This window comes from Contarinia nasturtii, unplaced genomic scaffold (genome assembly GCF_009176525.2).
Source record: "Contarinia nasturtii isolate CC-2019 unplaced genomic scaffold, AAFC_CNas_1.1 Cnas_scaffold_1240, whole genome shotgun sequence".
NCBI lineage: Eukaryota > Metazoa > Arthropoda > Insecta > Diptera > Cecidomyiidae > Contarinia > Contarinia nasturtii.
The window spans coordinates 1,899,154-1,925,476 of NW_022198581.1; the positions used below are offsets into that span (position 1 = coordinate 1,899,154).

At 35.2% G+C, this 26,323-nt stretch overlaps 1 protein-coding gene across 9 annotated transcripts in view; it reads left to right on the plus strand.

Moving 5' to 3' along the window:
* Positions 1 to 26,323, plus strand: part of LOC116344992 (zinc finger protein 2) — a 135,486-nt gene that overhangs the window by 27,540 nt on the left and 81,623 nt on the right. For all 9 annotated transcript variants that reach the window (XM_031773939.1, XM_031773938.1, XM_031773936.1 and 6 more), the window contains exon 3: positions 23,226 to 23,291. The gene's annotated coding sequence lies outside the window, so the exon portion shown is untranslated. The remainder of the gene's footprint in view (positions 1 to 23,225; positions 23,292 to 26,323) is intronic.

The window sequence follows — 26,323 nt, forward strand, 5'->3', positions numbered from 1 at the left end:
CACACAAGAATGGTTTTTAGCATATTCAGGAAACATGAACATATTAGTTAAATATTATTTTAATTTTATGTCGACGCAGTGCTGTAAAAAGCTGATACAATATTCATATTTCATTCTTTCACACACACACAAAAAGACACAGACACTAACGAGGCCGAGAATCGAAATACCATTTTGCTCTTGAAACAATTCCGACCCCGTTCAGATAGAATTTTCTTTATCAGGCGCGTCATCATCATTAATACGGCTTGTTATTATTAGAATTCGGTATTGGGCCGAGCAAAGCAGCTCTTGGTGCCATTTTAATGAATGCACAGCACAATGTTCGACACATCAACAACAACATCCAGAATGAAAATTTATAGACGAAAAAAAAAAAAAAAAAAAAACAGAGAGTGACGATGATGATGATAATAATAATAAACTGACAAAATTGTACGGACTATTAAAATATGCAAAATTCGGTATATGCTAACGAATGCCATGTAGTACATATTACGGAGACCGCATTCGAAAACTAACTTTGCATTGCACACGCCATGAATTGCATACTGTCCAAAATGTAGCGAACATACACCAACAGACACAGAAACTCATGCACGCTTAGTTGTCGAACAACAACAACTAATAACCCGTTTATTTATTATCACAATATATATAATAATATGGACAAAAATGTAATTCAGGGTGAAGCAAGCATACAGCGTTTTAAGCGTCTGAGCGCTCGCATACAATAGATCTGCACATAACGATTTTCAGTTTATTACAAATGTCATAGAGATAAAATCAGCATAAGATTTCCGTCAAAATCATTTTGTATGCGATTTGGTTTTTTGTTCGTTACACAGCCACAGAGACAGTGAAAGAATGAAAGAAAGAGAGCAAGAGCGAGAGAGAGAGAGAGAAATGAGCGTGAGCGAATGAAATGTATTTTTTGTTTGCTGCGACGGCAAATAGATTCGTTCGTTGGAACAATTTATTCAAATGATACATTTAATGTGCGATGCACACATCGCCCGAAGCAAATAAATTAGAATTACAAATGGCACAGACAGCGTTGAACAAATGATTTTCAATTTTTTGTTGTTATTTGGGACAGCCCAAAAATAAAAGCTTTCGAATGGCTCTCAAAACTGATAAGAGGACGATAAAAGTGTTCGATTACACAAAAGGGGTTAATTTGTGCAATAATATACGGTAGCTGAGACCTTTAGACGAGTTATGATTTATGGCCCATGGGACATATGACATCTCGACATTGTAATAAGTTACAACTAATTATCTTACACAAAAAGCAAGACAATCATTAGAAAAATGTATGGATGCTGAAGAAGAAAAGCATTTGCTGCTCCATGTTTAACTGCATTTGAGAAAAGTGCCATAGATTTTTAAGAGCTTTTTACTCTCAATCTCTACCACTCTCGCACACACTCTTTCACCCGCTTGCTCACATTCAGCTAATGGATGTTGAACATTACTTTCTTTCAGATTTGAATAGAAAGAGAAAGAGCTACTTACTTCGTATCGATTGATGGTACGAATGAATGACGATATGCGCATATGTGTGATGGAATTCCTTAGAGAATCAATTGAGTGTTGGTTGTGATTTTACTGCTTATGTACGTTGACAAAAGTAAACTATATCACAATTGGATGTACATGCATAAATACAGTGAAAATCAGTACACTTACCGGCTGTTTTGTACATATTGTTCATATATGCGCGTCATATTCCATCTTCTTCCCACTTTCGATCTCGGTATGTATTTGGATATGAGTGTTCATTACATTTCTTCTTCTTTTTTGTTGTGTGTGACAAGAGTCGAAGCGAATATTTTCGCAAAGAAATTTATTATGTTATGTAAAAATGTAAAATACGCAAGTATGAAGTGTATGTGTAATGATGATGATGACGACGACGACAACTTCAGCAGTGACAACAAAAATAACAATGAAAAGAAAAAGAAAAAAACAAATAGAACGAAACGGTGAAAACATATATCCATTTTCTCTAATACACAGAGAAGCCAGCTGCTCCATGCGAAAAAGTTGCTTGTTCGCAAATGCAAAAGGAGAATAACGTAAAAACGAATACAAACGAAACGAATGAACGAACCAACGAACGATTGAAAAAAAAATGTAAGCAGCACGAAATTTATGGAAATAGAATAGAATATTTCAAGTAATGAGCCCACTGAGTTCTTTCTTTTCCACACTCTGCTTTTCCAACAACAACAACAACAACAGCCACGTCAAGCGCACACAAATGGCAAATGGAAAACATTGAGCCAAATGGAAATATGCATGAAAACGAAGAGACACAGATACAGAAAGCGAGAAGAAAACAAAACATACAGTTCGCAAAATAGAACTCTCCCGGTACTGTGGCAAAACTGTCGAGCGCGCGCGAGAGAGAGCTTCAACTCATAAGATATGCAGAGAGAAACGGCTGCAGCGAGTGTAAGATGATATAAAAAAAGCACACACAAGAGATATTATAACGTAGTATATTCTCAAAAAGACACCAATTATTGCGCAGAGCTAAGAAAAGTATGAAAAAAAAAAACTCAGCAACAACAACACATGCACGAAAAAAGGGGACGTCCTTTTTAAAATATCATATATTATTTGTAATATATGGAAAGTATGTGCGCCCGTGTGTTCGCTCTCCACACAAAGCGTGGCAGCGATAAAGAAAATAAAGCAAAAAACGCAAAACGAAACGAAGCGGGCGAAAGAAAAATCTAAATGCGAAAAGCTTTTTGATATGCCATCCATATATGTAAAAATGTCGGAGCATGTGTGTGTATGTATGTCGTGTGTCGTGTGTGAGTTTATGTGTGCATATTTGGCTCTTGGTTGGTGTAGTTTGTTTTTTTTCTTCTCTCATCTGTGCTTTCCTTTCCTTATGAATGTGCGATTGTATTTACGAAATTTGAATAAAATGAGTGAATCTTGGAATATATGTGATATGGCGCAAAACGTTCTCGCTCTGTCTCTCAGCGTTCTAATGAGAAACTTAGATATTTCAGCAGCATTACACCCTTCGTTTTGTTCGGGTTTTTTTACTTATTGCGACATACACACATGCCTACATATATGTACGAAATCTCGTTGCTCTTACGCATGCACATTTTGCACATTGTACATATACCATCGCTATGCCGTATCATTCCATATATGGTAATAGCTTTTCTAATTGCTCCATACAATTTTCGAGATTAAAATTTTCAAATGACGAAAATGGGCAATGCCATATGGAACGTCCTATCATATTCAAGTTGCAGTAGAGCGCGCGCGATATATGTGTATACGTACACATTGAACATGTATATTCGACGAAAAAAAAACAGCAGCAGCCGCAGCAAACGAGCAAAAAAGCAGCAAAACTGGAGCATCGTTATATACGCAATTTAAATTAGAAGATTTACTGCTAAATCCAATCAGTTGCTATAGCCGAACACTGTGCGACCGCTGCTGTTGATGTTGTTTATCTAATATCTCTTCTATTATGATCGTTGTGTAGCCAAAGTAAACCATCAATTCATCTTTGATTGAGCTTAACTAATGAAACCATTGCAAAGTACAAATGTCAATGATGCAAAAATAAAAAATAAAATAATTGAGGAAGAGAGACAGAGAACGATTTTAGTGGAAATTTTTCACTTTCTTGCATCTTTTTCAACGTTTTTTTTTTCTTTCGCTTCCATATTTTCGATGTGCTTTGCAGATAAATCATAAAGATAAAAACTCTGATTTATATTGCGATTTTACGGGGCTACATTATCTCTTTTACGTACTGTATCACAGATACGGTGTGATACGATAACCATATATCGAGATATAGCTATATATTACATGCAGATAGTAAACGATGGAATTGCATAATACTAGAGCTTTCCCACTGTATAAAATAGCCATTCAACTTGTGTAGAGAGTGCAAAAAAATGGTATGCAGTCTACGACTGAATTACAACATTTAAATGATTGAAAATCAATTTTCCTGGTGAAAAACTCATTTGATGCCATAATTATTTACTAAGTAAATCAGTTTGCGCACACTTAATATTTAAACCACAAATTCTTTCAACTTTCTTGTCGCCTGCCGATCAATATGGCTTTGTAAACTATCACAGCGACTAACGATTGCCTAACCATAATAACAATAATGATATTTTACTGGCTACAGTAAAAGTATTGTTGACAGTTGTTGTTGTTGTTATTATGTTGTTTTCTGTGTGTTCCTTTCTCACTCTTTTTTCGTTTTTCATCAATGAACGTCATTTCACAGAAAAGTAATCGTGCGCCTCAGTTGAAGCGCTCTTGTTTTTTTCACCAACAACAACGGCAAAAAATATGCCCGAATGTGTGTATTGCCGTCGGTATGTCATATTCACGAGAATGCTATGGTGGTATATCAGCTTTAGCTGGTTGCGACTATATGAAGCTATTAAGTGTGTGCAAAACGCATGTTTTTTATTTGTTATTGAATGCAGCCATAGGGCGAAGTTGAAGCTTATGAGAATGAAGAAGAACAGTACGTGCCACGAACAATGAACAACAGCAACAGCACAACACATGCGAACATATCTCGCCGACTACGGGAATCAATCCAAACCAAAGTGTGTGCGCCTTTTTATGATCCTTTTCATGAAGTTTTCTGCTGTTTTTGTTGATGATGGTGGTGGTGGTGCTGTTGTCCCTCATCGATACTGAAATGTCTGTTGCGTTTACCGATTTATTTTTGTTTGTATTTTGCCATTGAAAAAACCCGAAAAGAAAATTGATTTTCACATAAAACTCAAATTTTTTGGCCGTCTAGTTTTATTTCATATGAAATTAAATGACGATGTAGTAAAAAAGAGAGGAGAAAAGTGTTTTAATTTTCCCATAACAATGAACTCGGTAATTATTGCAATAATAATTCAGCAATGGAATCAATAATTTGTTGTGTGAACAATTCGAATTGAATTAAATGTTATTCTTGGAATACAATGTGCAAATCAATTGTTTGATGTTTTCAATTAAATTGATGTGAAGGAGTCGTCTCTAACGGAACTTGTCATTTTAGGTCGACAATATGTTAAAGGATAGGAATACAAAAGACCTCTCAAGATTATATGTATAATTTAACTTCCGTTTGGGTCTCGTCCCTTATGCTACGATTTCTTCTCCATTTTTTTTTTCTTCCGTCCTTTTGATTCCCATCTCTTCCACTTTAATTTCAATCCGATTTTATTCATAATTCGTCGCGTTGTTTTATCGTCATTATGCCGTATTTTGTGCACATCGAACATCGCAGCAGTCAATGTGTAATATATAAAAGAGCTGAAGCTTTATAGAAGATATGCGGTAGGCGGGTACAAAAACTCTTTCACAAAAAACACCCACATGGCGAACCGAGAACCGTTTTGCGCTAAGACGTGAGAAAAATGCTTCTCAGACACAAATTAGACAATAAATAAAAAGGCGCACACATGCAAAACGCCTTGTGATAAATGTAATACATACGTTTACGTTTTAACGTTAACGTATGTGCGCGCGGATAGAGTAGAGCTGAAGAAGACGACGACAACAACGAAGAAAACACACCGAGCAATAAGCAATGAGAGAGAGAGGAATGATGAAAACCGAAAAATAAGAAGCAGCATGTGTGGTGATGTGCGGTATATGTGTTTGCTGCTTAATGTGCTCTCTCTGTGCACAGAAAGTGTGCATGGAAACGAAACACGGGAAGAAAGAGACCAAATATGTATACAATTTTGTTGCTTTGCCATTACCGCTGCTATTGCTCCGCAGTTGCTATTATTATTATTGTTGTTATTGCCGTCGTCTTAGTTAGTCGTAGCCGTTGTCGTCATCATTTCATGTTGTTGCTTCTCATGTACATATGTGTGCCGTATACCATGTTATATTGCGGCATCGGCGTCGCTGTGTTGATATTTGGTGTCGGTTTCGGTGTCGGCGTTTGCGGCAATGGCCCTTTAAAGCAATACACACCACATAATCTCTTTACTGATTCGATATGAGTGCATTGAGAGGAAAATGACATTCAATGGAATTTCTATCATTTTCACAATTCAAACTGCTCATCGGCAGTTTGTTTAAAAAAAGAAAAAACTGAAAAACATCATCAAATTATGAAAAAACAATACACCACACATAACCACTTTGCATCAACTTGAACAAAAATAATTCAATAGATTTTCGGGCAATGACACTTTTCAGACGCGGCTCATTTCATACACCTAAATACACATTTGGTCACACATGTAATATGTGCGAAAGTTCTTTTCACGCGCGCCACGTCTCTCGATATATATACGAACGTATTTTCTCATATATGAGAATTTTTCTCAAATTCGAAAATGTACCATCCATGTGGGCCTGTCTTTTCTTTCCACCTCTGTGACTCTTCTGGTTTCCGTTGCCTGTGTGTATCACACATAAGCTTGGAATGAAATGGAAACGTGAACAAACGAACGCGCGACAATCTATTACAATTGAAACCGAATACAGAATATTTTTCGTGTGGTACTGATGCTGCTGCTGCTGATGATGCCGTTGTACGATTTTAATATTAATGCGAATGTTACTTCTCTCTCTATTTTTGCTACCCGACATTCTCGCTCTTTGTCTCTCACACGCTCACTCTCTTATTGCGATTTTTTCTTCTTCGTCAAATTACAACATCTCTCACAGCCAAACAAGATGTATATTATTGGATGGATGCTGTCGCGCGCGCTTTCTTACCATTGTACCGTGAACAGTGAACACACATATATCGAAGTTATTACCCCCAAATGGAAAACGAGCGAAGCACACACATAAAAGCGTCCAAAAGGAAGAAAAATAAATAAATAGAAAATGGCTTTTGTTCGTTGGAGATTGTTTTGCACTCGCCCATATACATATATGAAGTTCGAGAATCCCTCTTTCTCTCTTTCCATATGTAGTAATTTCATTCGCTTTTCTAATGAAAATCTACCGTTGCGCGCCATTCTTTTTCGTTCCTCCATTTTCTTTTTATGCGCCCCGGTCACATGATTCGATAAGAATTTTTCCTCTCATTTGAAAGCATACATTCACTGACACACACACACACACACAGTGAAAATCCTAAATGCAATTGGATTTTCTTTTCTACTCTACATACATGTATATCTTATACTCTTTATTAACGAGATTTTCAAGTGCTCGCCATGTTCACGCCAACAAAATTAATTGTCATTTTCAAAAAGGTTGGCCACCAGCATTTCCAATGAATAATTTTCAATGGAACCCCAATGTTGTTTGCAACAAATGAGGCTTAAAATCGTATTTATTTACTTTCAATTTAATCAAATGATTTTTTCCATTTAAAATTAATTTTCCATGCCGAATTCGAAACAAGATAAATGATATTTTCATTAAATTTGTCGCTTGCAAAAGTGTCGCCTGTTTCTTGTTTATCCTAGTGCATAATAAATATGTGCTCATTCGTTTCGGCCAATTGATAGGTAGCCATTTATTTTGTTGTTATCATTTTCTCGTCAATATACTTGGCGCTGTGGCTTCTTGTTTCGACGAAAAATCGTAATGAAAATTTATTGGAATGCTTCTATTAAATTTGTGTAAAATTGCTGTTGATGATATGACGTTGTTTGATGATTTCACTTGCGCGTCATTTTATTACAATTTCCATGGGACTGCAGAAGTCTGGTTGACTTTGGAAAAAGGGTGAACTCATGCGTAACAAGAAGAGATTTCCTCGGCTAGATGGACCGATATGAAAGCAAATTTTAACACTTGACTAAGCATCGACGAATTCACATAAGCTTTCTCTTTCTTTGTCACTCACTCGCTTTTGGCGCACACACAATTTTGTTGTGTGTTTGGACGTGTTTTCATTTCGTTTTTTTTATGCTGTTAATCAGTTATTTGTTCACTTCGCCAAATTGGCGGTAATTTATCATCAATTCTGGTCAATTATTTATTGCAAATAACCTATTAAAATATACACTTAACACAATTATCGATCAATAATCATTTGAATTGTGAAAAGTACGAATGTATATGCATTTGCGATTGAATATGAACATACAGTCTCACTTTGTTTAATAATTTGCACGTTACTTTGTGTGAGTGCATGCAATTAAATCTAAACAAATGTCAAATAGTTTTTGAGAGACACTCATACATATATACATTGAATGGTATTTGATTTCCAATGGCACATACTATATCAATTTTATTTGAAAATCAATTAAACAAATGCTCCATGAACACACACACAAACACATTTCAAATGAATTAGAATGCTACGCGATGTGTGCACGATATTGACATTTTACTGTTTTTGTTTTGTGTATATGCAATGAATTGGTGACGCGCGCGCGCGCATGATCGTCCAACGAAATCCTATTCAATTCGATCTATTTTAATTGAAAGTAATTAAAATTGATAGAGGAGAAACAAATATATGCACAAACGCACACATACACACAGTCATAGTGACACAAATTAATTTTTGTGAGCCGATTTCAAATGAATGGAATCCAACGTATTTGAATTCAATCGAGAGTAGAATACAGTGTGACATTGGAATGCGATTGAAATATCATCAAAGTAATAAATCGGGCATTTGTGTATTGTTCTCGTTTTAACGTCAAAAAGGTTACGCGACAATTTTATTTGAATGCTGCAAATGAGAAAAAAAAACCGTTCTATTTAACACCAATCTCCTGAATAAGCACATTTCAAATGACGAGAAAAATAAACAATTTATTCGGTCATTAGCAGAATGTACGGGTTTATTCCATCCACACTGTCTGATACAAAGTGAAAGGGTGAAAATGCAACAATGCTGCTTCTCAAATACAAACGGCTAATTATTACATATATTAAAAACAATATTTTTCTTATGACTAAATTAAGTAAAGTCGACTGTTCATTTGCCTATGTGAAAATTCCTCCCCCTAAAAATGAAAAATATGTTAAGTTGCGAAACAATCAACTTTTGCACCCAAAAGCGGCTACATTAAAATATCAGCTAAAAAGTCTAGCATAAGATAAAACAACGAAGAGACAGAGAGAGGAAGAGAGAGAGCAGAAAATAGAAAAAAAAATCTCAACCCGTTAACAAGATCATTTAACATCATTGTAATTTATGAAAAATTATGCAAATTAAATGAACTGCTGCTGTTCATTATATTCTCACTTTGGTTTCTCGTTCTCTCGTTCCATTCTCCGTCTCCGTTATAAATTTATACAATTTTTTTTATTTTATCATTTAGTATCTTTGGTAATGTGCGTGTAAAATGTTTTAATCGGGTTCAAGTTGATAGAGAGAGGCGCGAGATATGCTGTGTGATTTCAAAACGGAAGGGCGGCCTAGTTTATGTCAAACGTGCACCGAAACATGCACAATGAGCGAAAGAGAGTTATGTTGTACACAAAATACAATATGCACCTCATACCTCTCATCGTCGTGCGCCGCAAATAAATTATTTCAGTCGAATCATTACACTTACTGTTTGTTTCGTTGCTGCTCTCATTTGAATTATATTTTCATTCATTTGCACCCTTTTTAAATCCTTTGAGTCTTTAATGTCTGATGCTCATCCCGGCCGGCATCAACCATGCCTTTGGATTATCATGCATATTGCGGAACACATTTCGGGATGATGAGTTATGATTTGTACTGTTGCACGCCTGAGTGTTATGCATCTGATTTATCAAAGTCTATTAATTATGAATAAAATATTTTAAAGGAAATTTAACTAGGCAATAGCCTATGGCGATTCCATGACATTTTAGACATATATGTCTATATATTGCCGTGAAATGAAACGCCATTTGTGTTGGCATAATCATGTTTTCCGTTGCGTTAACAATTTGGCTTTGTTTCTCTTTGTTTAATTTCAACACTTCGAACATTTATAGAGGTGGTGGCATTGCGAGAAAAGATATGCCAACGATTCACATTGAATAGAGATGTATCGTATGTGTGTGTGAGACTAACTCAAATTCCAATATGCTTAACACTCGGGCCCCAAAAATCAGTCGTTTCGTTTTACACTCTACTGATCTCAAAATTTTATGCATTTTAACATGTTAATAAATAACAAAGCCAATCATACTTGCACTTATAAAATCGACTCCCTCGTTTTGGCGAATCAGAGGATTTCAACATTGTCGTTTTACCTTTTCACAATCGAATCACACATACAGCAATGTGTATATAACACATCAAATGATCTCTGCAAGTTTCAATTCTATTTTTGGTATGCATGTTTTAATTTGTGGATTATTTGAATTCAAATGCGAATAAACGAATATGAATTTTCATACATTTACATAAGTCAATTACTGATTGTGATGAGCAGACAACTGTAAAATGAACTTTCGCCAATGCCATCAAATTAACCTAATGTCTCATCATTCCAATATTAAAAAAAATGGAATAAATTTTCCGTGTTCAGCTTATTTGACACCGCCAAAATAATGTTACTATTAATTTGATTTATTGAAGCATTGATAAAACAAAGCATTATCTATTATGTGGCATTTTTTGATGATGGAAAAAATCATGCTGTTCGATTAAATGGATTTTTATTTTTGAATTGATCAAATATATTTTGGAATGAAATTCATCATTTTCGTTTAAAATGAGCTGTTTTTAATTTGTGTTTTTCTATATCGAAACGAAACAATATTAATTGTCCATTAAATCGAGTTGGATTATGGAAAACCGAGAACCAAAAATGAAAAAAAAATGAATAGATTAAAATTTATTTTGAGATTAAGACGTCTTAAAATCTTTCACTATAAAACGAAATGATTTTCTTTGCTGGGATGAGAATGTGGCGAGAAGAGTTCATGGACATTTTGGTACGGTATCGTGGATGTGTGCAAAAGCGAAATCATTTGTGTTGAGAGTATTTGTAATCAGTGAAGCTGAAATCGTTCCCAATGCATGCAGACACACCGAAACTGGGATGAAAGTTATTTGGTTTGCGTTCATCCTTTAATGTATTAAGAGGACATAGAACATTGATGACCAATGTAAAATCAATAGATGGAACATATACTTTAAAATATATATATTAAGAAAGAAAAATGCTGTATAAGTGTGGTAAATGTTGTTATTGAAACAACCATACGACGATGACTTTGTCATGTGTTGATGCCATTGTGCAATGCCTCATATATTTTCCTCAAATTTTTGACGTTGCTGTACTGATCTTTGCCATACAAATTCTTCAGTTTTCCTGGGAAAGACGTCCGTTTAAGAAATAATGTTTTTTTGTAGATTTCTTTTTAAGTGGCAAACATATTGCGAAAAAATTATTAGGCTTTAGGACGATAGTAGAACCATATAACCTTATGTCTCACACAATACGTAATTTTCTATGTCTATAGACCGATCAATAATTTTTGTTTGGCTATTTTGAAAGGCAACACAAGACCGCATCATCCGATTATGCTCAGTATATGTATGAGATTGACTGGATGGCACACACACACACACCACGAAAAAAAATGACGAACGGGCAATAAGTATCGGTTCTCTCGCTTTTCAAGATTCTCACACCAGCTTCAAATTGTTCCAGAAAGCAATTTTCTTAAGTACACCACGGTCTAAAATATGCACATGGAAAATATTGAAATTGTGTATCCAATACGGGCGAAGAAGATAAATTGCTCGGTTCGTTTGGACAGAGCGAGAAAGCGCTCACGTCCAAGTGAATCGGACGAAAGACAGCTGAATCAAAATCAGTCTTTCTTCCTGTGAGTGTGTTTGTTGAAACGCTCTTGAAGAGCTGAGAAAGAAAATCATGAAATCAATAAATTCCAAATAAAAGTGATTTTGCTAAGAGCAAACTATGAGTATACTAGAAGGTATTATAATTAATGTTATAATTATAAACATATTAAAAAAAAATTTCCTCTTCCAATATTGTTCGGTTCAATCATAATAGCAAGGAACGATGTGCGACCACAAGCGAGAGAAAAAGAAAAGCGCAAGAACGGAAAGCCAATTTAAAAACAAAGCATTGTACAAAAGCCAAAAGGTATGATGCGAACAAAAAAACATCATCATATTTTGTAGGAATAAACGCACACGTATACACATTTACAAAACATCAGAAAGTGCATGATGTACACACAACAGCAACCGATTTTACAATAAAGGCATATAGTACAATGAGAACATTCTTATGCGCGCACGTCCACTATTCAAAGCCTATTATAATAGGCGAATGGGGTACGAAAAAATTTATTAACTATTCACAGCGAACGAATGAAAGCCTGCGAGATGCACTTATGCAACGGGAAATAAATACTGCTGCACAGACACCAATCATTTTTTCTCTCTCTCTCTCTCTCTCTCTCTCTCTCTCTCTCTCTCTCTCTCTCTTCAAAGCAAGCGCGTGATTTGAACGCTGTACGAAATAATAAAAATAGAAATTGACAGAGTGAGTGAGGGAGACTTGATGAAAAGGACAACAGTCTCAGCACACAATGCATAAATGAGAAATAGAAAAAAAAAATGAAAAGAAAAAACTGCGAAATTGAAGCAAAAGAGCTGCGACCAAAGAACGATATAGCACACGCTGAGAAATAATACATCGAATGAAATTCGCTTGAGGAACAAAAGTTTTCATACCAAATCAAATGATCCAACATTCACTTAATGCTCGAATACATTACACAGCGCGCATAGCACATAGATCATGAACATCATGAGTTCTTCTTTGCTCTCCATTTTTTTTTCTCTCTCTCTTATTGCAATGCTCATATTTTTTGCACTCATTTCGCGCTACAGAACGAAAAGCAATAGAAGCACAAAAAAAATGCCAAACTCCTTGGTAAAATGATGATGATAGAAAAAAAAGTCATAGCAAAAGCCTGCAAAAGAAAAAAAAAATCTGCACCAATGTAATATGTACACACACAGCAGTGATGCGCGATTCAAAGATAACGAAAAACTCACAGACGCCTTTACTGCGCTGGACCAATTAACGTTTCGCTTTAAGGGCCCCAACTCTTTCATTATGTTTATCCAATAGCAATTATATGTAGCCGCAAAATAATGTAGTGTTTATGTGCTCGGTCTCTTTCTCTCTCTCTCTCTCCTTCTCCCTCACTCTCTGTCGCCCTGTGTGTGCACGAGCAAATGTGTGTATGTAAGCGTTCGTACACATATCCGTTGCCGTTGTCGCCGCCACACACACACACTTCACCCTCTCGCTCTCCATCCTCTTTCGCTGCCGAGTTTTATGTAGAAAGAAAACCGTTGTGGATGTTGCGACAGCAACTAAACGGATATCAAATGAGAGGAGATGTGAGTGACTATGATTCGCGTTCTGTGCATTTTTTTTTCTCTTTTGCTGATTGTTTAATATTGGTCCATGCGTTCCTAACATTGCTGACTGATTCCTTGAGGATTGTTTGCGTTTTTTTTTCTTACCTTTTCGCCAGTTCTCTGCTCATCATTTTCATTCGTCTCTTATCATCAACGAATTGTGCACTTCCATCTATTCTATGTGGTGTTCGTTCCTTTTTCTTGTTGCTTCTTGTAATTCAATAGACGGGAAAAAAATGCTTCAGAAAATAATAAGGTTCGGAAAAGAAATTAAAATCGGCGGACAAAAGCGCCAAAATAGCATAAATGCCACGTACCGAGATAATTGCACAAAGAAATAAATCCAATATCTATATCATGCGATTATTATTAAGTGAGTATGATGAATATACCATGTGAAAAATAAACACGCTCTTACATTATAGTATGAATATTGTTGTTGCTCTTTTCTGAAGATTGCACATGCACACACACACACTCGCGTTCATATTGCAGCATGAAAAAAAAAAATCGATTCATTTTTCTTTAATTACAGTGCTTATAATCGTTTAATATGCACAGACGATTTTTATCGACACATGCAAATTAACTTAACTTAAACAAAACGAAAAGCCTACAGGATCAAAATAAAATTTACATATCAGATTTGAATCGGGTGATATGACGTTTTCAACGATTCATAATGTTCAATGTTTTTTTTTTTTGTTTCTCTCAAACTCTTCGTGCTGTTTCTTATAAATAATTAGGTTTGCCATTAGTAAATTACTGTAATCGCAATTGAGCCAAAAACATAAGAAAACCCTATCGAAATAGTGACTAGACAATATTCACCGATGTACATCGGTAGTTAACAAAATAAAAAAAAGTGAATACAAAAACAAATACGTCGAACTGGAATGATGCATTGAATTTGTAAAGGTTTCTTTTTGTACTTTACAATGTGATTTAATTGATGTTTTGAATTGAAAATTCACTGAATAATCACGGAATCCGACAGTCGCATTACATTTGACATTTCATGCGAATTTAGTAGTTGCATTTAAATTTAAATATCTTTCAGTCGTTTGCGCGATTTTACATGATTTAATTTGTGTACAAATATATCGTCGTATGTTGTGTATTTTTTTATAACTATTCTGTAAAATCCGTGTGAATAAAATCGGTTTTTATGCAACCAATTCGTTCTAATTTCACAATAAAAATGATCAGTCTTCGCACACAAACACACAGACGGGCCGCAAACTTTAATAATTTATAATAAAATCATTTGGTGATATACAGTAGCAAGAAATTCAACGAAATAAAATACGAGACAAACTATATGAGAGTTGGTGTCGAGTGTTGTGACAACGAGCGATATTGATATGAGCCAGGGGCTCAAAAATTCATGAATTGAAAATGATGTTTGCAGCACATTTACTGCCAATCGTACATTGCTCGTGTTGCTAGGGGCTTTACAGTATCTGTATATAAAGTTATTTTCATTATCCGTTTATTTGCCAGAATATCGACAACACATAAAAATAACGGCGCAACAGCACACACAATGATTCGCCTTGAATCATATCATTTCGTTTGTATTCAGGCATTTTCGGTGCATTTTTTCGGTAATTGGTGTTAATTTCATACGAAAAAAAGCTTTAAAGAAAAATACACAATTTTTTATTTGTGAATCAAACAACAAATATGCGTATTTGCGATATAAAAATCTCTAATGGTTGATTGTCCCCTTATTTGTCGTTTCTGACTCGATAGCACACTCGCGCACAAATGTGAAATTTAAATTTTTTTTCTATTATTTTAATGTAAAATGGGCTTGGTCAATTAGCACAATGCAATGTTCACGTGACTGTCTTTAAATATGCTGTTTTTATTATTACTGCTTTCGAATGTGTGCGCATCAACAATATAGTTAGATAGTACAAACAAATAAACTGAGAGTAATAAAAGCGATCTGCTGTTATTTCAACAATAATTAGATTTTTGCCGTATACACAACATTTTGTTAACCGTTTGAATTAAACTACTATTTTCATGATTTAACCTTGCAAATTTATATAATTTTCGTTGATGAAAAAAACAAACAAGCAGCTCGAAATCGATTATATTTTATCTGTGAGGAGTTGAATTCTCTTTTTGGTATTTTCGGAGTTTGTAACTCCATTATCTCCACTAATGAACGGACGGACTTGTTATTTTTGAAAATGATAATAAAGCAAAAATGAAAAAAGAGAGGAAGAGAGAAAACATCAAATCACATCTTAATTGAATTTCATCCCGTCAATACAGTGGCACACACAACAACTGTGACCCGAAACAGTTGATAAATTGTGTTAATTGCTTGTTCGAGCGTTGAAATTATATGTGGAAGGTTTTTCTCTCTCTCCTTCTACCGCGCGTTTCGTCTCTGTGTCTCTCTGTAAACCCATCATTGGGAACGGAAACAAAAGCATTTAGAGCGAATAAAGCACATATTCTATTCACATAATTTACAACATATCATTCACATCATCTATTAAATCAATTATAATTGATAGACAGAGAAAGAGAGAGTAGCGACAAAAAACAATGGAACGGAATTGATTCATTTTGTTGCATTTAGTTTTGTGTTTTTAATTTTAAAAATCCCATAGCATCATCAAAAGCAATCTCTCTCGCGAATGACAATAATTTTACAAGCCACACACGTTATGTTAATTATAATGGAATGAGATGAAAGCTTTTTACATTTAATGAGAATGGTGCACGAATTTTTGCCGTTGTTCCGACGTTTTTTTTTATTCGACGTCGAATCAAAGTGGCGTATTTTTGTAGCTGCGCATTATATTGTTTGAAGTTGAGCTTGGGTGCGTTTAACAATAAATGTTCTTTGCACCAACAATGGGATTAAGGAGATAAAATAGCAAATTAAGTAGATAAAGTTATTTCCTTATCCGCATTTTGGGACTGGGTTACACACAAACACACACATACTCAAACAAAACAAACATAATCACACCCAGAATATGAGATTTATGTGTGTGTCCTTTAGCTTTTGACTTTTGGTTTTTCGATACATGCAGCCAACATAAGCAGCCTTGAATATAATTATATTATGTTTTTCTCGGCACGATAATAAGTTTTCATGCTGAACTTCGCATTTTATACATATGAGGCTCTGTGTGTGTGCTTGCTGAGTCGTACATGTGTGTAACGAAAATCCAACGAGAGAGAGAAGGAGAGAAAGAACGAGAGTAGCTATGTGTTGTTGGTATGTAAAATACGAAAAGCTTTTCACACTTCCATTGTGCGACGCTATTTTCTTCATCACCAAACGATTTTCATTCGCACCACTCAGTCTCTATCAGCCGCGGCAGCATCGTTCGGGGTCGTTGTGTTTCTTTTTCTTTTTGCTCTTTCTCATTTTATATTGTACGGCATTTACAAGTGAATAAGTATTCTCATTGGACAAAATCTACATACAGCACATACATACAGTGACATTACATACTAATACAACATGTTTCGTCTTTTATTTCCAACTAAGTGTTCATCGTGCTCCTCTCGACGTTTTGCAAAGAGGAAAAGATCATGTACAAGAAAGGAAAATGGTAGCAAAAAGTCGATTTTCATGTGATTTAATGATTTTGATAGCAATGGTATAAACAAGTAAGATGCTCACGAACACGCATACATACACATACTATTGTTTACACAAATGTTTCAAATATGGGCAAGACACATGATAATAAAATGTAAATACATCGCAATTACCTCAATGATTTTCTTCCCTCAGCGTTTCTTTTCGAGATAGATAAAAGTGTGGAATGACAATGCAAAAGACATTTGTTCTTTTTTTTTCTTCTCTTGCATCATTTCGGGGTGCTGAACTAAAACAAAAAAAAAAGAATCTGCTTTCTGTGTAAAAGAAATTGCCTGATTTTATTATTACTTGAAGAAGAAGAAGAAGGGAAGAGAAATCACGTCATTCGCTTAAAATTCACCGCGAATAATCGACAAAATGCTCTTAGAAACAACAACCGTCTTCTCTCTTCAATGGTAAATGAATCCCATATATGAGCCAGACGGAAAGATTATAACGCCGCCCTTTTATAAACACAACACATTTAAAATATTTCATTTGGCCTCTCTTTTACGGTGGTCTCTGCGGATCGCGCGCACAGCAACAACGGACGCACACTCGCTGTATATGTGTGTGTGTCTGTGCAAAAGATGATGAAGAAGAAGAAGAAGAAAAACTCTCGCTATAACAACGAGACCAAAATGAATCGTCGGAAAATCTTTGCTGCTAAAGTAGTTTCCACAGAAACCGTACAAGTGCTCGTAGCGTAAATATTCTCTTTCCCCCTCTAACGCTACTGGTCCTCATTATGGGCAAATGTATGACGGTATATATATGTGTGTGTGCGTACCTATGTGTGTTTTGGAGCATTAGACGGCATTGATACGACACGGTGGTGCAGAGTGCCCATATCCATCTATCCACATTTGGCTTCAAACACGTTTCGCATTTTTCTTCTCTTAAGAAGAAAACGTCAACCAACACACACACACGCAAAGCACAAGAAGAAAGAATCCCTTATATCAGCAGTAGTGTGGGTGTATATGAACTGACGATTTTTCGTATATTTTATTTGTTATGTTTTTTCAGTATTTTCTCCAGTGTTTGCTGGATTCAAATGCTTAAGCGCATATTTTGTTCGTTGTTTTTCTCGTCATTTCAAGCTTGCTTTCTTTCATTTTTATATGCTTATTTTCGTTAAAGAATTTGGTCTTATTTCTTGGGTACATTCATGCACTTTTCCATACATAAATGCACTGCTGCTGCCTGCCTGCTACTTTTGCTTCAAATGAAGACCGATATTCACTGAACAAAATTTTCTCTTTCTCCTCTCGTCACTCCAGCTTTTGTTTTGGGCGAGTGCGAAGATTTTGCTTATGCCAAATACTTTTGCACAAATTAGGGAATGTGAAATGTTCGGGAAGAATGCAAAGAAAAACGAAAAAAAAAAATCCGAGCTTGAATTTTAACTGTATATAAACATGGGGCTGAACCTGATTATGCAGGCTCGTGATTTTACAAACGATGATACGTTGCTGTGCCACTGTGATTTTCTCCCTCTCTCTATATCCTTCTTTTTTGCCTGAGATGGCTCCTTTCGGCAACGACATTTAATGGAATATTTAATTTGGTTTTTTCTATTCCTTTTTTAAAAAAAATGGGGAGGAAATACCGAGCGAAAATTGAGAAAATTCACAAAGCAAACACTAATGTAAAAATAGCGAAAATCTCGTTAAGATGCTCGATTTTTAATTATTTATCGCTAACAAGAAAATACAATTTTAGCGCACCAATCACCATTGAACGCCACTTTTTTTAGGAGAAAACCGGGAACATGTTTCGCTTTCTTTTGTTTTGTTCGCTCTTAACTCTCAATTTTGTGATAGCGGTGATTCATTTTGCGTTGCCATGAGAAATTGAAATAAGGTCGATGTTTCATCGATATGCATTAAGATGGAAGAAATGAAATGGAATTTATTCCTCAAATTGCTTATCATGAACACAGTCAGGATATGAGATACATTCACCGTTTTTGAATCATAAAACTTTGATAAGATTATTCATTTCCATTCTATGGAAATAACATAGAATCGAAGCGACTGAAAGCACAGACTGATTTGCGCTCTTTTGATGATTGCATAAGATGTACAGTGATAATTTCCACTTTCACGCATCGAATCAACAACATTAAAAAACTTTTAAAAATAGAAACAGATTCAACAAATATGAGAAATGACCTTTTTATATGCGTACTTTGTACGAAAATCAATCAAATTTTCAATGATGGAAATGTATTTATTTCATTGTCAAAATAGTTTGATTAACAGTATAGCCACCATTGATACTTGTGAGTCATCAGATTTAATGCAACAAAAGTGGGTGTGAGAGAGAGAAATGTTGACAACGTGAAGTGATTCTTCGAAGCATTCATTCTGATTTTCGTTGAAGACGAGGCACTCGTCTCGGTTTCCGTTCCACCCAAACGTTTGTCTAGCCAAAATTCGTGGAAATGTTTTCGATTCGGCTTTTTTTGGCACTTCGCTTTTCTTTGCGTTTTTTGCACTGATCAATTCATGATTTTAATGAATTGGAATTCACTGAATTAATAAATCATAATCGTATTTTTCGGCCATTGAAAGGAAAAACCAAAAAATATGTTTTGATCGCATTCTATTTTAATTTTTATATGCGTGGGAGAAGCGATGAGAATAATTCATATGAAATAGTAGTCTACATTTTTAAAACTTGTTCATTTATAAGTGCATAAGACGATATGCGCAAAAATAAAACAAAATAATGGATGCTACCTACCTATCAGTCCGGCTCTCTCTCTCTATATCGCTCATATGTATATGTGAAAATATTTACCATTCCTTTTCTCGTCCTCCTTTACCCAAGTAGAATACAACAAAGTAAATGCGATAAGAAATGAAATGAGATGAACATAAAAAAAATGGAGTCGAATCGAGTCGAATCAAGTCGAACGGAATGGAGTGAGAAAAATTAAATAAAAATGGAACGAAAAGAAAAATTAAAATGAAAAATAATGTGTATACGCAAAGCACATCTATTTGATATCCAATTCACATGCAATGTAATACATATACATACAAACAACATCAATTTTTTATCATATGAATCAAGAGGTAGAGATTGAGTGCAAGAGAGAGAGAGAATTTTTAAGTTCAACACATCGTTGCTCTGCTGCAAAATAATGTAGATAGAAAAATTCGATGGACGACAACGACGACAACATCGTCGACGATATGGATAAGCGACGACCCTGCAATGGAAATGGCGAGAGAAACAAACCCATATTGTCTGTACGATGTATAATTGTATTGGAGCAGGCAAAAGAGTTAGTAGCGCATCGAGGAGAATTATTATTTTGGATGACGCGCGCGCATTCGTTACATGATTCTTGTGTGTGCTATGCTCCATGTGGAAAGTGTCTCGCTGTTTTTTTTTTCGGTTATATTTATGAGAGGTACTTTGTCGGCATCAAATAGAGTATATGCGAATGAAATTCTCTGGTTACCAACTGTCGATAGTGTGCTGATCATAATTTTATTTTTCTCTCTCTCTCTTTGTGTGTCGTTTACTTCTCTTGTTACTGAATAACCACTTTTACTGCTCTCGAGATAAAATTTAATGAACATATGCGAATAATCTACACAAATAGCGAAAGTTTTTAATTAACTTTTTGAAAGCATCACAAACTTGTGTCTCTCATAAAATGTGAGCACATTCATTTATGTACATAAATACTTCGATAACTATGGTAAATTTCCAGAGGAGTTTCTATGTGCTCCGAATTTCATCGTACACTTGTTTCTTCTAATTTATAAATTAAGAGAAGAAAAAAAGCGGAGAGCAAACGGAAGAGAGGGAGACAAATAGAGATTGAGAGAAAAGGAAAATGGTGGACGAGCTAATTGGATAGAAACGAAAACGTTTTTCATTAGTAGGCGATGTGATAAAAGTATTTTCGGGATTGGCCGCCTACAAAACATAGGTAGTTTGAGAATGTTGTCGCTCGCGTTTATTCTATGTTTGGCATTGTGCCGACAGCACGCTCTCTCATTGATACGAATGGTGTAAAGTATACCCAGTATTTACTTACGAAGCGAGCGCGGGAGCGTTCTCCTTTCTCTCTCACCCTCTCTCTGTCTCTCTCTGTCTCTCTTGCTCTAGCTCTCACTCTCTTCCACTTTATGTTATATATGTGTTGGTATTGGTTACGCGCACGGTTACATATACGGTACCGTTGTCTCTCATTGGTGTGTTACCACCCTTTTTTGCCGTTTGTGTATAAGTCCTTTTAACGAGCCGTTGTTTCATTTGATTATTTTATTTTCACTGATGTAATTACGCCAAAGGAATCGTTACTACTATTTTGCAATGCGCACACTTGAGCGCACTCTTTCCATTTTCATTTTATCCATCTCTCATTATATCGATTTACACGCCGTTTGTCTGGTTGTGTTCGGTGAGTGTATGCCATTCTGTGCTGTACACTGGTTCGACATTCTGGTCCCAGGCACCACACTGTATCTTTTCGCTCGTTTTCGCCTTTGTGACTAAATTATTCGGGGCGCCACACACCAAGCTAACACTAGCATTCGCATTCGCACCCGCATTCGCACTGCTTCAGTTAGATGAAGCACGTTTTGTTACACAACTCTCTGTTCGATACTGTGTGTGACTCTCTGGCTCTGTCTTTCGCACCTACAACTGAGACGAGAGAGAATAAAAAAAACAACAGAACAAAAAAATAACAAAAATACGACACTCTCTCGCTGAAATCATAACACTGGAGTGGATAAAAGTTGGGTACAGTCTCAAATCGCATCGTATCGTATCGCATTCACTCCATTACATTATACATTATGTACCACATCTCCAGCATCATCACATCAATTCGCATATACATATTTCCAATTTGGCATTTGTTCGTTCGTATCATTGGACTTTTTTTTACGTTTTGTTTTTGTTTTTTCCCTCGATTTTTATGCCGTTTTTGCTGTTGTTGTTGCGTTCATTCGGTTTTTTGTCTTTGTGTATGTGGCGGTGGTGGTCTATTCTCACTCTGAATTCAAACTTAACGGGAGTGCTAGCAAATGCAAACATTAATTCACATAGCACCACAAATACGTGCACAAAAATATCAAAAAATACAAACAGGCGAGAACGATCCCTATTCAGATTTTTGTATATAGAGCACATCATGCCCCATCAACAGTAGATAGCATTTAGGTGGTGCCATTAGTAAGTTAATTATGTCTATATTATGTATTTAACGAAAATGAGCGCGCTCAGGAAAAGTTTGAACTATGTATTGTATAAAAGAAAAATCTTCAGATCGAGAGCGATTTTTCCATAATTTTTTCTCTTCTTTGCTGCTTATGTTGCTTCTTTGCTGGTTTCAATCTCCTCCTGCCGTGGAGCTTCGCACTTTTCCCGTCCAAGCTCACTCTTTACCATCGTTCTTTTTTCTCTTCATTTTCTCTCTCTCTCTCGCCCTCTTCCTGCATTACATGTATGTATAATGTATATATAAATGATGTGTTTCGACTATATAATAATTTGAAGTTAACAAAAAAAAGAACACACCATACTAGCTGCTTGTCAATGTGTGTATATATAATATAAATCGCTTTTTCAGGCATTTTTCTTCTTCATTTTGAGCTCGAGATGGTGATGCTAAATGCGTCAGTAGTCTTAGTCAAGAACCACCCGAAAATTAAAATGAATGAACGAACTGAGAACAAAATATTTGAAATTATTATTATATCAATTAGTTAAGAAGCGGGCGGAATGGAATATATCGCTTTCCGTCTTTTGAAATCTATGCTGAAATCTGCAACCCTAGATCCACATTCAAGCCCAAGTTCCATTTAGCTTACATCTAAATCATGTATAAATTTTAATTTCACTCTTTCCCTCTCATGCGTTACATACGAAAATTCATTTTATTTCCGTTCGCCATTTTCGAGTGGTGTGTTTTTTACGAATCGGCCCCTAAAAAAGCGAACGACGCATTTATGATGTGCGTTCATTTACGGCATAAACATAAAAATGGTTTAATGCGTATTTTGTGTGCTTTTTTTGGCGATAGAAAAAGCATTCAAATGATAAAGAATCTATGTTGTATATATTTTTTAATTTTGATATGGTTCGTTCCACTTGAAGAAACAAAAGATAAATATCTTTCACTTTGAGTGTGATCTTTTGCTCGAAAACCATCATAACCATTGTGAAATAACAAAAACAAGACTAATTTCTTTTATTTTCTGTCTCTTTTTTTTCCAGAGTTTTTCATGCGTCTGCCAGTCTTATCCATTTGTATTCGTCGCCACTGTATAGAATATCAAAACGGTACGTGTCAATCATATTTATTTAAGATGATAGTAGAGTTTTTCATGAACTTTGTTGGACCGTTGCTATTGTTTAATTTTCGGTTTTGTTTATTTTAAAATGGGGCCATTTAAAGTCCCCTTTTTTAGCACGGAAAAACAGTTTAGCTGTTAATCTATATGTATAAAGTTAGTCGTAAGGTAAAATATCTTAATTCACTCGTAAGACTTTTGATTTCTTTCGTTCACCCCTTTTAAACCGAAGCATAATTCCAAGTTTTCATTTCCATTTAATCTATTCGGTAAAAAAAAAGTGTGCAGCGATTGGGAATGGGCGTCCTTTTGCTCAGAGACACTTGAAAATACTTAATCCAAACAGCCGCTTAACACAAATGTGTGTGTGTGTTATGGGCGATGAAGTGCGTTATTAAGGACAAACCAAAAACGCTTTTCCAATAAATCAAAAATTAACAATTAAATGAAAAAACGCGGCGCCGGAAAATAAACCACAGCTCTAAAACTTTTTCATTTGGCTGTGGGTTTGTGTGATGAGACAGACACACGATGACTCAGGAGAGATATGAAAAATAAAGAACGATATTAAAGAAATTAGTCAAATAGAAATGAAAATAGAATGTCAAATATATAAATAAAAGAAAGAGAGAAAGAGAAATGAGCAGCCCTTTTCAAGTGCGCTTTTATATTTTATTCGTGTCTTTCATTTCGCACATTTTATATTTGAAGTCGCGCCCGTGGTTCTTTCATACTTTTTTCCGCTAGGAAATTGGGCAATTCATTTCAGTTTTCTTAGCGCGTCGTCAATTTACTTTCCTCCCACCAGTAAAAGAAATGAAAAGAAGCACCAAAAAAAAAAAGCTGTGATACAAGACATTTCACTGCATTTATTTGATTGTCGTCTCAAGAAAATGCGACGAAGAAAAAAAAATATCATTTCAAACATTGTGTCGAGACGCACCGGGATATTTTTTCTTCTTTTAATTCCTTCATTGTGGGTATGGAAAAATGAATTCTTTTCACAAACAAAAATTCAATGGTTTGATATTCAGACTTTTTGTCTGTGTTAGAGCTTCTGTGTGGTTGTTGTTGATGTGTCCGCGTGTTTGTATCATCACACTTTTTAGCAAAAACAAATGTGGACTATCCAAAAATATTACAGTTTGGTGTGCGCAAAAAAAGGGCCAACACCAACATACAAAACCGCACGGAGGAAGTCAAAAATGCCCGAAAAAGTGAGCAGAGCATATCGTTTGAAAACCTCAAGTGAAACGTGTAGATATTTGTCAATAAAGGGCGATGAATGAATTATACGTTCTTTTTACTATTTCAGACTCTCTCACTTTTTTTCGGTCGTTGTTATTTGGTCGATGGTTTTATCGTAACGCATTTAGAACTGGCTCGTCTTTCTCTCTCACACTCTCTTCTCTCTTTTTTGTTGATTTTGTCATAAAAATCAATACACTCTGCACGGATGACCTATACATTTTGATTTTTTTCTCGGTCGTTTCATTGCTTTAACATTTGAGCAATCGATTTTTCATGGCACATCAGGAAGGCGCGCGCGGTGAATGGACGACATCGATGACAAGAATTGTGCTGGGAATTATATATATATATATTTGACTTTTACTATGTACGGACACCGTTGTGTCTCTTTTTTTGTATACAGACAACCTGGCAAATTTTCGGCGTATGCACACATTCATATAGATATAGCGTATAACATCCTCAATAAACACTTATTTTTACGTCGTTTGACTTTTTTTTTTCATTTCGTATTTTTTCTACGTCGAAATCGGTTGGTTCAACTTTGGTCTGCCTTCAATTTTTATCGATCAATCTTGTTTACTTTCGAGGCTTTTATTCTGATAATGATGTTGTTGCACAATATTATATAAGTAACATTATCCCTGAAAAGAAAATCGATGTCGGACATTTTTCAGTCAGAAATTCGATTCAATTCATGAAAAAAATACGTTACAAGTGCTCATATTATTGCCGCTATTCGGAATGGTAAAAGCTGAAGCTGATTTTGGGAAATGCAAAAATGATTTAAATTGTTAACTGTTTCCAAGCTTAATATGAAAATCATGTCGAATTTAAAAATGATATTGATGAAATGAGAGCACGACACAAACGTAATAATTACACATTCATCATGTGAAATATAAAACCCACCAAATTCGAATATGAATTTTATAAGTGAAAATTCTAAATTTTCACACCGATACACACACACACGCATATACACATTTCACCATGGGATTTACAATTTTCACATGGATCTCAATCGGATAGTTCAATCAACCAACCGAAAAAGCTTTGTGTCGTTTCATTCTTTTATTTTCATTCTGTGCGGTCATTGCCAAATGATGAATATTAGAAAAATTGAACCAAATCACAAATTGACATTTAGAAAATGAACATCAGTCAATTGGATATGGTTTTGTACATAAAAAATTCTCATTTGCTTTAACATTTTCTGCGAACGAAAAATTCGTATGAGTCTTTTGTTAAGGTTGGCATTGGAATGAATAGCAAGCAGCACAAATGCTGAATTTGAAATAATCCACTTTTTTAGTTCAGTTCAGTTATGCTTTACATATTTAATAACACTAATAACCAAACTAATGAAATTTTCCATTTTTTTGCTGCTGCTGCCTGCTGTTTTTACTGCCACACGAAATTATCTGCGACGAATTATTCAAGAACTTATTTTGTCGGAATGGTGCAATTTTAGTTTGTTCACGTGTTTGTTTTTTTGTGTTGTTCTTTCTCTATTTTCTTGTCCAGATTAAGTTTCAAAATTTGAGTGATTTGAGTTCGATTGGCTAATTGCCATAAAGAATGAATTTCCTTGGTTATAATTCAATGTGCATTTGAATTATTAGTTTTTTTTTCGTTTGTAAATTTCATTTCTTTTATGGTTGTGTATTTTTTTCACTCTATTCCTATCTCTCTCGCACATTTCGTCTATAAAATACAACATAGAGAGAGAGAGAGAGAGAGAGAGAGAGAGAGAGAGAGAGAGAGAGA